Genomic DNA, 12581 nt, shown 5'->3' on the forward strand with positions numbered 1-12581 from the left:
GAGACTCACATTGTTTCGTCTCTTAAAGACTTGATTAGTTGTAAGTATTTGCATTCCAACCATTATTCATGTAAATTGAGGCTGTGTCTTTATAAGCTCTGTTTGTGAACAGAATTCCCACTCACCTGAAGAAGGGGCTAAGAGCTCCGAAAGCTTGTGTGGCTTTTGCTACCAAATAAACCTGTTGGACTTTAACCTGGTGTTGTTAAACTTCTTACTATGTTCATGAAAGACAGGGCTGCAGCGTGCATATCTGGAATGACATGGGCTTGCGAGAAGCCAGAGATCCAAAGAGACCTAAAGGTTGGTGACTCCTTACTCTGGGCCTGTGAAGCAATGGTGTTCTGTTGGCATCGCTGGGTATCTGAGAGATTGCATGGAAGGCAAAGCTTAAATGCATGCGGCACTCCAGGGCAGAGGGATGCCAAAGGGGAGGTTGAAACCCTGTAGATAGATTCTTGATGAAGGCATCCAAGAGAAAGCATTGTTTCGGAGGAGATTCCAAGGTGTGTTTTTCAAGAGTGGAGATTGGAATTGTATGACAGACGGAGCTCCATTGAGACCAGTTGACTCAGTGTGACAAACATCTGGGGATAATTGATGAGAAATGAATCAAAGTTGTTTTGCTTTTAAAGAAACACTTTTATTTTAAATCAACCCGAGAAATATTCCAAACGTTAAGAGCCAGAATGAGATGTGTACACTAGTGCCACCGGGACTTCAATTATCCAATGACAAGCTACAAGCTTGGTTTACTGGGGAATGATAAGAAGCACAACCTGATTAACATTTTTGGCACTTAGTTACTTAATTAATACATTGGGGAACCCACCAAGTTATATAGGAAGCATCCTGTAAGGATTTTTTTTTAGCACTCTGTTTCTGTAGGGGCTTTGTAACATGAAACGGGGTTAATTCAAAGTTCAACAGAGGAAACGTTTCTCATCCAAGTCATAGGCAGCATTTGTGGGAGCTATTAACATGATTAGGACTCCCCATCATATATTATTCGGGGATTGCACAATATACATTAAAATGTGTTGCAGTCAACCCCCCTTTTTTTTTAAACTGACCAAAGCTAAATTAATTACCATGCAGGGATGAGGTTTAGCACTTTATTACACTGCCATAGACATTTTCTTCTCTAAAACTGCCCCAAGGTTAAGACTGCAGCACACAATAGGAATTAACTGTAAACAAATGCTGGTTTGCTTTACAAAACAGAGACACCAGCACATTATCAAAGCAACAGGCAGATGTTTTAAGGAAAGAATTTGAAAATCATTAGCCAGATCATTCATTTCATTTGAAAGTCTCTCTTCCTGAGGATGTCATTATCAGCAAATCCTCCCCATTGACTTGCGCTTTTGGACCAAATCAGCACAGTATCTATTGATGCATCTGGGGTTAAAGAGCAAATCTCACCCATTATTGATGTGGGCTTGCAAATGAAGAACAGGTCCCAAGTGGCATTAGACGTGATAATGTGAAGGTTTCTCACAGATACTTTTCATATTGATACCTTCCCACTCTCTACTGAACAAAAATGTAGGTACCACAGGAGAAACATTTACCTTTCTAAAATAGATTATTTTAGAAAGGTAAATGGTTTGGATTTAAAAGATCATGCCCAACACACACAACATCCCCACATATAAGTGAATGGTTACAGAGATGCTCAAATTATTTACATCAAATAATCTCCAAATGTTTCAGCCTGAAGCAGAAATACAGCGTGGCTTTACGTGAACACAATAAACTGCAATGCACATCTGTTTCAAAACGAGTCTTTGATTATTGCAGTAAAATTGCCTTCACTTTCACACTCCCTTTGGGCACGAAAGCTCAATCCAAAATATTCCTTACTTTCATGCTAAACACATTCCAGATTTCTATTGCATGCTGGTATTCAACAAATGTTGCACTTCATATTGTGGCTTGAGCTTCAACGCTAAGTTTTCCATGTGACTTCTGTCACAGGCCAACACCCACAAGTGCAGCACTGTCCCATATTATATATACACAGGTACACCGATAACACTCGGCACGCTGAACTGAGGTGCCTCACTGTGTTTTACTCCAACAATATATACTTCTGTAATCCACAGGTTAGTCAATTGGTTTTATCTACTCCATGTGCAATGTCACACCTCACAGTTGGGAAAAGTCTCTGTGGACCAAAAGCAAAAAAATATTTTGAGTGTAAACAGCAATCTAATTCACTCAGGACACTCTTCAAATTCCTTGATCTTTGATCCCTAGAGGCTGCAACATGAACAGAGTAAATAACCAATGTAACAGCCTGCATTCATATAGCATTCTTAGTGGTAAAACCGCCAAATATATCCAAGGATGCCGGTGGGGTGGGGGGGGGTGGGGGTGGGGGGGTGGAAATTAGGGGTTGCAACTAAATAAAACAGATCATAAAATCCCTACAGTGAAGAGGTCATTCGACCTCGAGTCTGCACCAACTCTCTGACAGTATCTTACACAGGCCTTCTCCCCTGTCTTATCTCCGCGACCCCACACACTTAGCATGGTTAATCCACCTAACCTCCACATCTTTTGACTGTGGAAGGAAACCCACAGACATGGAGAGAACATGCAAACTCCACAAAGTCACCCAAGGCTGGATTTGAACCTGGGTTCCTGGCGCTGTGAGGTATTAGTGATAAATGAACTAAATGATGAGCCATGGTGGGAGAATTGGTCCAGATGGCTGAAACCTCAAAGGATGGATGGCAAGAAGGTTAGGGTCTCTTCCTTTCCAGCGTTTTTTGGTGAATTTTGTACTCTAGCAACTGATGGAAGATTATTCAGTTCACCCAACCCTGCCTCAGGATGGTCCATGGTGGGATTTGAGTTTGGAATCCCAGAACATTGCCCTAGATTTGTGGATTACCAGTTCAGCGATCTATACCATTAGGCCACAGGGGGAACTGATTTCCCCATTCTAAATATCAGCTTCAAGGGTTCTCAGCTCAGACATGTGACATGGCAGAAAGGCAGTTGACGAAGAATGAGACCGTAGCTAACACTTACTCAATTTTACATTTATTCAGAGTGAAACTCAACCGCACCAAAGTATCAGTGTCTCTGCTCATGGGGAAACCCCAATTAATGCCCTCTGTCTGTGTGTAATTAAACACAATTGTATACAATTAATAAAGTATATTATAGGTTAAATGCACTATAAAGCTCTCTGGTATTTTTAAACAATAATGTGTCTTTATCCTCACTCTCTGATGATCATAATCCACAGAATTTCTTCACTTCCCACAGCCAATTTTGTGGTTTAGGTAAAATGACTAGTTTAGTGGCAATTAGTGTTCTGTATCCGCGCTTAATGGGAATAGGGTTGAGTGCTAAAACATGCTCCACACAGGCCTCTTAAACTGATTCTATATTGCTCTCTATGTCCGGTTCCGGAAGCCTGCTGTTCCATGAGACAACTTCCACATTTATGCTTTTAAATCTGGTTTCCAAGGGACTGACAAGTCTGCCACCAGTCAACTGAAAGCAGGCTTAACAGCAAAAGCAACAGGAGATGGCTCCCAGATGCTTGGTTTCTAGAATAAGACATCAAAAACAGAAAATGTTCTTTATAAAAAGTAGAGAACTTCCTTCTCAAAACCTGCTTTTGAATGCGGGTCACCCTGGTGAAAGAACACTGTACTAACCCACTGCTGTGCACTAGCCCGGCTCCAGTTTCTTCACTGCTTGTCTTTTTTGAACATTACAAAAGGAGATAAAGAACGAAGTATAACATTCGTCCTGATGTAGTGCAAAGAACACAAAAGCCTCACCCACTCACCTCAGGCAGTGACTTTGCCTGGGACTGGCATACTTGAAAAGGCTAACTGACTGTCTCCTACATTAGTGTTTCTTGAAATTCATTCCTTTTCCTGAAACAGAATTCAGAGGATACACCTCACAGCGTTCTAACACAGAAAACAGCAATGATGGCAAATTCACTGCAAACGATGAAAGATGAATAAGTTCCATTCTACTTTGTCTATCCATTGGGTAGTTCAGGGAGAGATGGCTATGGCATTTCTACATGATCAGTTGATTGTAAACTTTAACCACAGAGTGAAAAAATTACACTTCTATTTAATTGTATTCTTGAACTAATCTAAAAGCTATGATTGTTTCCAAAGTCTTTATATTCGTAAGCACATGAAAACTTTTGTAAGTTCACATTATAGTCACAGTTACAAAATTTACAATAGCTCATGAACGCAAAAGAGCAAAGTGATTTTTTTCACACTGCATCGATTTTTTTAAAGAAACGCAACACTTGTGCAGAAATACTGTAGCCACCTCTCCCCGTACACACAGACAAATTGACAGCACAGGATCAATCAGCTCTTTGTAATGAACTTAACACCAGTAGATGTTTAATGTTTTCTGTGGAAAAACAAAATGAAGAACATCCCCTGAGTGATGTTGCTGTGAACACATTTAAATATCAAGAGGGAGGGTAATTTCAGTGCATCGACACTGCCAATTTAGCAGCAGCAAAAAGCTGCTTTGGCTTTACAATGTCATACCTGTGGAGTGTGAATCAGCAGTGAAGGTCTGACTGAAGCAAAGTGGAGTGAGACCACCACCACCTTCACTCCTGTATCAGATAAGTGAGGAAGTGGAGATGCCGGCGTTGGACTGGGGTAAACACAGTAAGGAGTCTAACAACACCAGGTTAAAGTCCAACAGGTTTATTTGGTAGCAAACGCCACTAGCTTTCAGAGCGCTGCTCCTTCGTCAGCGCTCCGAAAGCTAGTGGCGTTTGCTACCAAATAAACCTGTTGGACTTTAACCTGGTGTTGTTAGACTCCTCACTCAGATAAGTGAGTACAGATTGAGGCTGTATTTACAGGACAACTGCAGGAAGTGTGTTAAATATTTGCATCTTTACTCCAGTTTTAGTATGAATAATAGTACATCAACCATAGTTCAATTGGCATCGTCCTTACCTTCGGTTTAGAAGATTGATCAATTGCTGGAAGAGACGTTAAATCTAGGGCCAATCTTTTGTTTCAGGTGGACACAAGATCCCATAGCATTAATTGATGTGCAGGAAAGTTCTCCCAAAAACATGATCAGCATTTACCCATCATTTGTTTCATTGTGGGACTTTGCACACAAACTGGCTGTCGTGTTACATGGTTTATTGTATATCAAAGCGCATTTGGAAATCTTGAGATTGTGGAATTTACAACATAACTGCAAGCCTTTCTTTCTTGAATACATCCTTAGATGGGCAAAGGTTAATTGAAACAATTTATCCAATTAGCTGAAAACATACTTTCGCATTAAACTATTACAACCAGTTTGCTACTGACAAAAGGAGGTAAAAACCAACATGTAGTAAATAGGATCACATAGTTCTAGTTCTTTGTTCATTATTTCAGATACCACCGTCATGACTATGAGTGCTTTAACCTCATGTTACAAAGGTCACAATACAACGCAAGAAGAACAAAATCTATCACTGTTGCCACTGAGTGTTCGCTACAGTTCAAGTGGATAAGACGCAAAACTTTCACTTGTCTGCACTTCCTTTGACACTTGCCTTTATCAACTGAGGCATAGATTACAAAAGCAGGGAAGTCATGTTGGAGTTATTTGGAACTTTAGTGAGGCCACAGCTAGAGTGGGCAATTCTGGTCACATTATAGAAGGATGTGATTGCACTGGAGGGGGTGCAGAGAAGATTCACCAGGATGCTGCCTAGGATGGAATATTGAAGTTATGAAGAGAGGGTGGATAGGCTTGGGTTGTTTTCATTGGAGCAGAGAAGACTGAAGGGCATCGAGATGTACAAGATTATGAGAGGCATGGACAGAGTGGATAGGAAGCAACTGCTCCCCTTCTTTGAAGGGTCAGTCACAAGGGGACATAGGCTCATGGTGAGGGGCAGGAGGTATGGGGGGGGATTACTCAGAGGGTGGTGACAGCCTGGATGCTCTGCTTGGAAGGGTGGTAGAGGTGAGCTACCTCACATCCTTTAAAAAGTACCTGGATGAACACTTGGCATGTCATAACATTCAAGGCTATGGTTAAGTGCTGGTAAATGGGATTAGGTGGGAGTTCGGGTGTTTCTCATGTGTCAGTGCAGACTTGATGGGCCAAAGGGCCTCTTCTACACTGTATGATTCTATGGTTCTAATGACCAGCATAACAAATAATCATGTCTTTACAGTTGTGACATGAAAACATCTGCATTTCAATTTTTAAGGACATCAGCAAAAGCTTCCTCCAGGAACCAAATTGAAACTTACTCATCACTTTTAACTTGATATAATGAATCCATTGATATGTCATACATAGGAAGAGGGGAAACTTTTAGTATGAACTACAGGAAGACATCAGTTTTCAGCTTCCAAGTCAGTGGCAATCAGACTGCAACGTATTATAATAATATACCAGTTCCATCATTTTCAATAAATCCATTATTGTGTCTTTTATTCAGGGTCAATATATTTTAAATTGCATCTGTTTTGCAGCTATAAAAATCAGAATCTCACTTATGAACATTAAACTTCCTAAAAATTTTCTGATCATACACTTATAATATTTGTAGTCATTGCACGATGCTTCTCCTTTCATCTTCCCCTTCCATTATCTTTCTCAATGTATTAATAAATTATCCATTCTTTTAATGACATTAGTGAATGCCTCCATGGTACTGTGAAAGGCGGCTTGTAAAGAACCTTTGTACAAGAATTCTACAGTTCAAACAAAGCATGCATAAATGAACAACTCTGGAATTATCTTCTTTCAATTTCACACTGATACTTATTTTCAACTGAGAACACTGCACAGCACATCCTCCGACAGATTCCACCGCACATCTGAGTGCAAAGGTGACCATTTGACATTTTACACCTGCTCAGGGACACCTTGACTTAATGGAAGTATAATATCGAACGGTAAAGGATCCTTCAATTGTACTTTGTACAGTACACCGTTACACTAGCTTCAGATTTACGCCTGAGTCGGGTCACTGAACTGTCTTCAGAGCGCATCTCCCTTACTGAACAAAATGTATCAATACATCGTGTCCACATTTGATACAAGTTACTCTGATCCTTAACTTTACAAGATGATGGTGCGAAGTGTACACATGCTGGGAAATTACTACTGTACCTAATCGGAGACAAAATAAATGAAACCAACAGCTGTTAACCAGAAATGTGCAAGCTGATAAATCAATACCTGCAATAGGTACTAGTTTAATATCAATTAAAAAAGATAATTTCTGCTTATAGAATATAGACAAACCCATTCACAGCAGTGGTGCTTTAATTAAAATGAGCTTTTATCAAAACAGAACTGACCACAATTCAGAATTTCCTGTGCCCTGAGAAAACTGAGTTTCATAACTCCTTGGAGTGAGAGCACAAAATATCCAAGCAATTACATTGGTCTTCTGCTTTTCTGAAAGCTTTCACTTCTCGAAGGGCAATCCACAACTAAAACAGGTCAGATATTAGAACCAAATCCCTCACAAGAGTAAAGTATGAATGGTTAACATGCCAAGGATTAAACTAGCACTTTGCAAGAATAAATGTTCTTAAAAGTCTTTGCAATGAATAATATTAGGGGACAAATTTTAGGGGTAGTCCAATCATGTATTCCCAAACAAAAACCAGGTTTACATTCTAAAGACTGAGGCAGTTTTTGTCAGGCTCCTAGGCAGTACAAACTGTCGGGAGTTCAGGAAGAACAGCAGTCTCATGAGATATTCAAAAACATTTTGCTTGAAGCTGTGCATTGAGAAGTGATGTGGAGATAGCGGCGTTGGACTGGGGTAAACACAGTAAGAGTTTTAACTACACCAGGTTAAAGTCCAACAGGTTTATTTGGTAGCAAATGCCATTAGCTTTCGGAGTGCTGCTCCTGTATGTCTCTGTATGCCCTGTTTGAGAGCAGATATCCACTCCATCTGACGAAGGAGCAGCGCTCCGAAAGCTAATGGCATTTGCAACCAAATAAACCTGTTGGACTTTAACCTGGTGTTGTTAAAACTCTTACATTGAGAAGTTGACAGCCTACTTAACATAAAATGTAGAAAAATACCCTGTTTTCACTTGGTCAACTAATCCACTATCACTCAATTTATATATCACCATTCAGAATGCTTTGTCGGGACTGCCTAAAACAACTGTAGATATAAACAAGACAGTTTTTCCAGTGCAAATAAAGGAAAAAAAGTCAGCTTAAAGGATTTAAAGGCAAAACTGTTTGATACATCCATGAGGTTTGAACATGAACATGCACAGGAATTGGAACAGCTGATAGCTTTCAACTGGGACAGTCAAGCACCACAGCTGCAGATCTTCCAACACAGCAAAGAGCCACACAGGATTCCCACCCTGTCATTTTCCCTTGGGGGAGGCGGGGAGGGAGGGAAGACTTCAGTTTCCTGTACAAACCAGGATACACTCTGTAAAGGGCTGTGGGAGAGGTCACAAATCAGTCAGCCGCAGCTAGTCCTGGGGATCTGGGAGAGCCAGAATGCACAGGCAGCTCAGTGCAATCAATTTCCTCCTTCCCTCGGCAGCAAGAATCTGCCTGAAGTTAAAGAGAACCTTAAACAGGATGCCCCAACAGGAAAAGGAACCCCCCACATCCCTAACACCCCGACAGGGACAAGTACAGTAACCCCCCCCCCCCTCCCCTCCCCTCCCCACATCCCCAGCCCCCCCACCCACATCCCCAACCAGGACAGGGGCAGTAACCCCCACACATTCCCAACCTCCAACAGGGACATTAACACCCCCACATCCCCAACCCACCCCCCCCAACGGGGACAGGGACAGTAACTCCCCTCCCCACATCCCCAACCACCCTCTCCCCCCATCCCCAACCACCCACTCCCCCACCAGGGACAGTAACCACCCCCCCCCCCGACATCCCCAACCAGGACAGGGACAGTAACCCCTACACATCCCAACCCCCAACAGGGACAGGTACATTAACATCCCTAACCCACCCCCCCCCCAAACAGGGACAGGGCCAGTAATCCCCCCCCCCCAAACAGGGACATTAACACCCCCACACATCCCCAACCCAACAGGAACAGTAACCACCGCCCCCCCCCCCCAATCCCATCCCTCCCGACAGGGACCCAAACTCCGACCCCCCACCCCCTTCGGTAGGGACAGCGACATGAATCCCCACCCACAGACAAGAGAGTGATGGGGCCGGGGAAGGCAGGGACTCTGGGCCAGGCTGGGCTGTGCAGCGCCCAGGCACGGAGAGGAGAGCCCTCAGTGTCACACTCAACCCGCACTCTCACCTCAACTCCCCACCGGGGCCGCCCGTCCTCCGAGCCGCTGCTCCCCCTCCGGGTGCCGGTGTTCCCGGTCTGGGTGCTCCGGGTGCCGGTGTTCCCGGTCTGGGTGCTCCGGGTGCCGGTGTTCCCGGTCTGGGTGCTCCGGGTGCCGCCGCGATCCCGAGTGTGCGGCCCTGGGACGGCGTGACGTCACTGTGCTGGGCTGGGGAGGGCCAGAGAGAATACACAGAGATAGAGAGAGAGAATACACAGAGATAGAGAGAGAGAATACACAGAGAGAGAGAGAGAGAGAATACACAGAGAGAGAGAGAGAGAATACACAGAGATAGAGAGAGAGAATACACAGAGAGAGAGAGAGAGAGAATACACAGAGATAGAGAGAGAGAATACACAGAGATAGAGAGAGAGAATACACAGAGAGAGAGAGAGAGAGAATACACAGAGATAGAGAGAGAGAATACACAGAGAGAGAGAGAGAGAATACACAGAGATAGAGAGAGAGAGAATACACAGAGAGAGAGAGAGAGAATACACAGAGATAGAGAGAGAGAATACACAGAGAGAGAGAGAATACACAGAGATAGAGAGAGAGAATACACAGAGAGAGAGAGAATACACAGAGAGATAGAGAGAATACACAGAGATAGAGAGAGAGAATACACAGAGAGAGAGAGAGAGAATACACAGAGAGAGAGAGAGAGAATACACAGAGATAGAGAGAGAGAATACACAGAGATAGAGAGAGAGAATACACAGAGAGAGAGAGAGAGAATACACAGAGATAGAGAGAGAGAATACACAGAGATAGAGAGAGAGAATACACAGAGAGAGAGAGAGAGAGAATACACAGAGATAGAGAGAGAGAATACACAGAGATAGAGAGAGAGAATACACAGAGAGAGAGAGAGAGAGAATACACAGAGATAGAGAGAGAGAATACACAGAGAGAGAGAGAGAGAGAATACACAGAGATAGAGAGAGAGAATACACAGAGATAGAGAGAGAGAATACACAGAGAGAGAGAGAGAGAATACACAGAGATAGAGAGAGAGAATACACAGAGAGAGAGAGAGAGAGAATACACAGAGATAGAGAGAGAGAATACACAGAGATAGAGAGAGAGAATACACAGAGAGAGAGAGAGAGAATACACAGAGATAGAGAGAGAGAATACACAGAGATAGAGAGAGAGAATACACAGAGAGAGAGAGAGAGAGAATACACAGAGATAGAGAGAGAGAATACACAGAGAGAGAGAGAGAGAGAATACACAGAGATAGAGAGAGAGAATACACAGAGATAGAGAGAGAGAATACACAGAGAGAGAGAGAGAGAATACACAGAGATAGAGAGAGAGAATACACAGAGAGAGAGAGAGAGAATACACAGAGATAGAGAGAGAGAGAATACACAGAGAGAGAGAGAGAGAATACACAGAGATAGAGAGAGAGAATACACAGAGAGAGAGAGAGAGAATACACAGAGATAGAGAGAGAGAATACACAGAGAGAGAGAGAATACACAGAGAGATAGAGAGAGAGAATACACAGAGATAGAGAGAGAGAATACACAGAGAGAGAGAATACACAGAGATAGAGAGAGAGAATACACAGAGAGAGAGAGAATACACAGAGATAGAGAGAGAGAGAGAATACACAGAGATAGAGAGAGAGAATACACAGAGAGAGAGAATACACAGAGATAGAGAGAGCGAGAGAATACACAGAGATAGAGAGAGAGAATACACAGAGAGAGAGAGAATACACAGAGAGAGAGAGAGAGAGAGAATACACAGAGAGAGAGAGAGAATACACAGAGATAGAGAGAGAGAATACAGAGAGAGAGAGAGAGAGAATACACAGAGATAGAGAGAGAGAATACACAGAGAGAGAGAGAATACACAGAGATAGAGAGAGAGAATACACAGAGAGAGAGAGAGAGAATACACAGAGATAGAGAGAGAGAATACACAGAGAGAGAGAGAATACACAGAGAGAGAGAGAGAGAGAGAATACACAGAGAGAGAGAATACACAGAGATAGAGAGAGAGAATACACAGAGAGAGAGAGAGAGAATACACAGAGATAGAGAGAGAGAATACACAGAGAGAGAGAGAATACACAGAGATAGAGAGAATACACAGAGATAGAGAGAGAATACACAGAGATAGAGAGAGAATACACAGAGAGAGAGAGAATACACAGAGAGATAGAGAGAATACACAGAGAGATAGAGAGAGAATACACAGAGAGATAGAGAGAGAATACACAGAGAGAGAGAGAATACACAGAGAGATAGAGAGAGAATACACAGAGATAGAGAGAATACACAGAGAGAGAGAGAGAATACACAGAGATAGAGAGAGAGAATACACAGAGAGAGAGAGAGAGAGAGAATACACAGAGATAGAGAGAGAGAATACACAGAGAGATAGAGAGAATACACAGAGAGATAGAGAGAGAATACACAGAGAGAGAGAGAATACACAGAGAGATAGAGAGAGAATACACAGAGATAGAGAGAATACACAGAGAGATAGAGAGAGAATACACAGAGATAGAGAGAGAATACACAGAGATCGAGAGAGAATACACAGAGATAGAGAGAATACACAGAGATAGAGAGAATACACAGAGAGATAGAGAGAGAATACACAGAGATAGAGAGAGAATACACAGAGATAGAGAGAGAATACACAGAAATAGAGAGAATACACAGAGAGATAGAGAGAGAATACACAGAGAGATAGAGAGAGAATACACAGAGATAGAGAGAGAATACATAGAGAGAGAGAGAGAATACACAGAGAGAGAGAGAGAATACACAGAGATAGAGAGAATACACAGAGAGATAGAGAGAGAATACACAGATAGAGAGAGAATACACAGAGAGAGAGAGAATACACAGAGAGATAGAGAGAGAATACACAGAGAGATAGAGAGAGAATACACAGAGAGATAGAGAGAGAATACACAGAGATAGAGAGAATACACTGAGAGAGAGAGAGAATACACAGAGATAGAGAGAGAATACAGAGAGAGAGAGAGAATACACAGAGATAGAGAGAGAATACACAGAGATAGAGAGAGAGAATACACAGAGAGATAGACAGAATACACAGAGATAGAGAGAGAATACACAGAGATAGAGAGAATACACAGAGAGAGAGAGAGAATACCCAGCGATAGAGAGAATACACAGAGAGATAGAGAGAGAATACACAGAGATAGAGAGAGAATACACAGAGAGAGAGAGAATACACAGAGAGATAGAGAGA

The 12581-nt window shown here is 42.4% G+C and overlaps 1 protein-coding gene across 4 annotated transcripts in view; it reads right to left on the minus strand.

Moving 5' to 3' along the window:
- The window catches only part of LOC144504557 (unconventional myosin-VI), a 226968-nt gene extending 217534 nt beyond the window's left edge, over positions 1-9434 (minus strand). For all 4 annotated transcript variants that reach the window (XR_013499667.1, XM_078230067.1, XM_078230065.1 and 1 more), the window contains exon 1: positions 9308-9434. The gene's annotated coding sequence lies outside the window, so the exon portion shown is untranslated. The remainder of the gene's footprint in view (positions 1-9307) is intronic.
- Between the last annotated feature and the right edge of the window lie 3147 nt (positions 9435-12581).

The sequence above is a fragment of the Mustelus asterias genome, chromosome 15, assembly GCF_964213995.1.
Source record: "Mustelus asterias chromosome 15, sMusAst1.hap1.1, whole genome shotgun sequence".
Taxonomy (NCBI): Eukaryota; Metazoa; Chordata; class Chondrichthyes; order Carcharhiniformes; family Triakidae; genus Mustelus; species Mustelus asterias.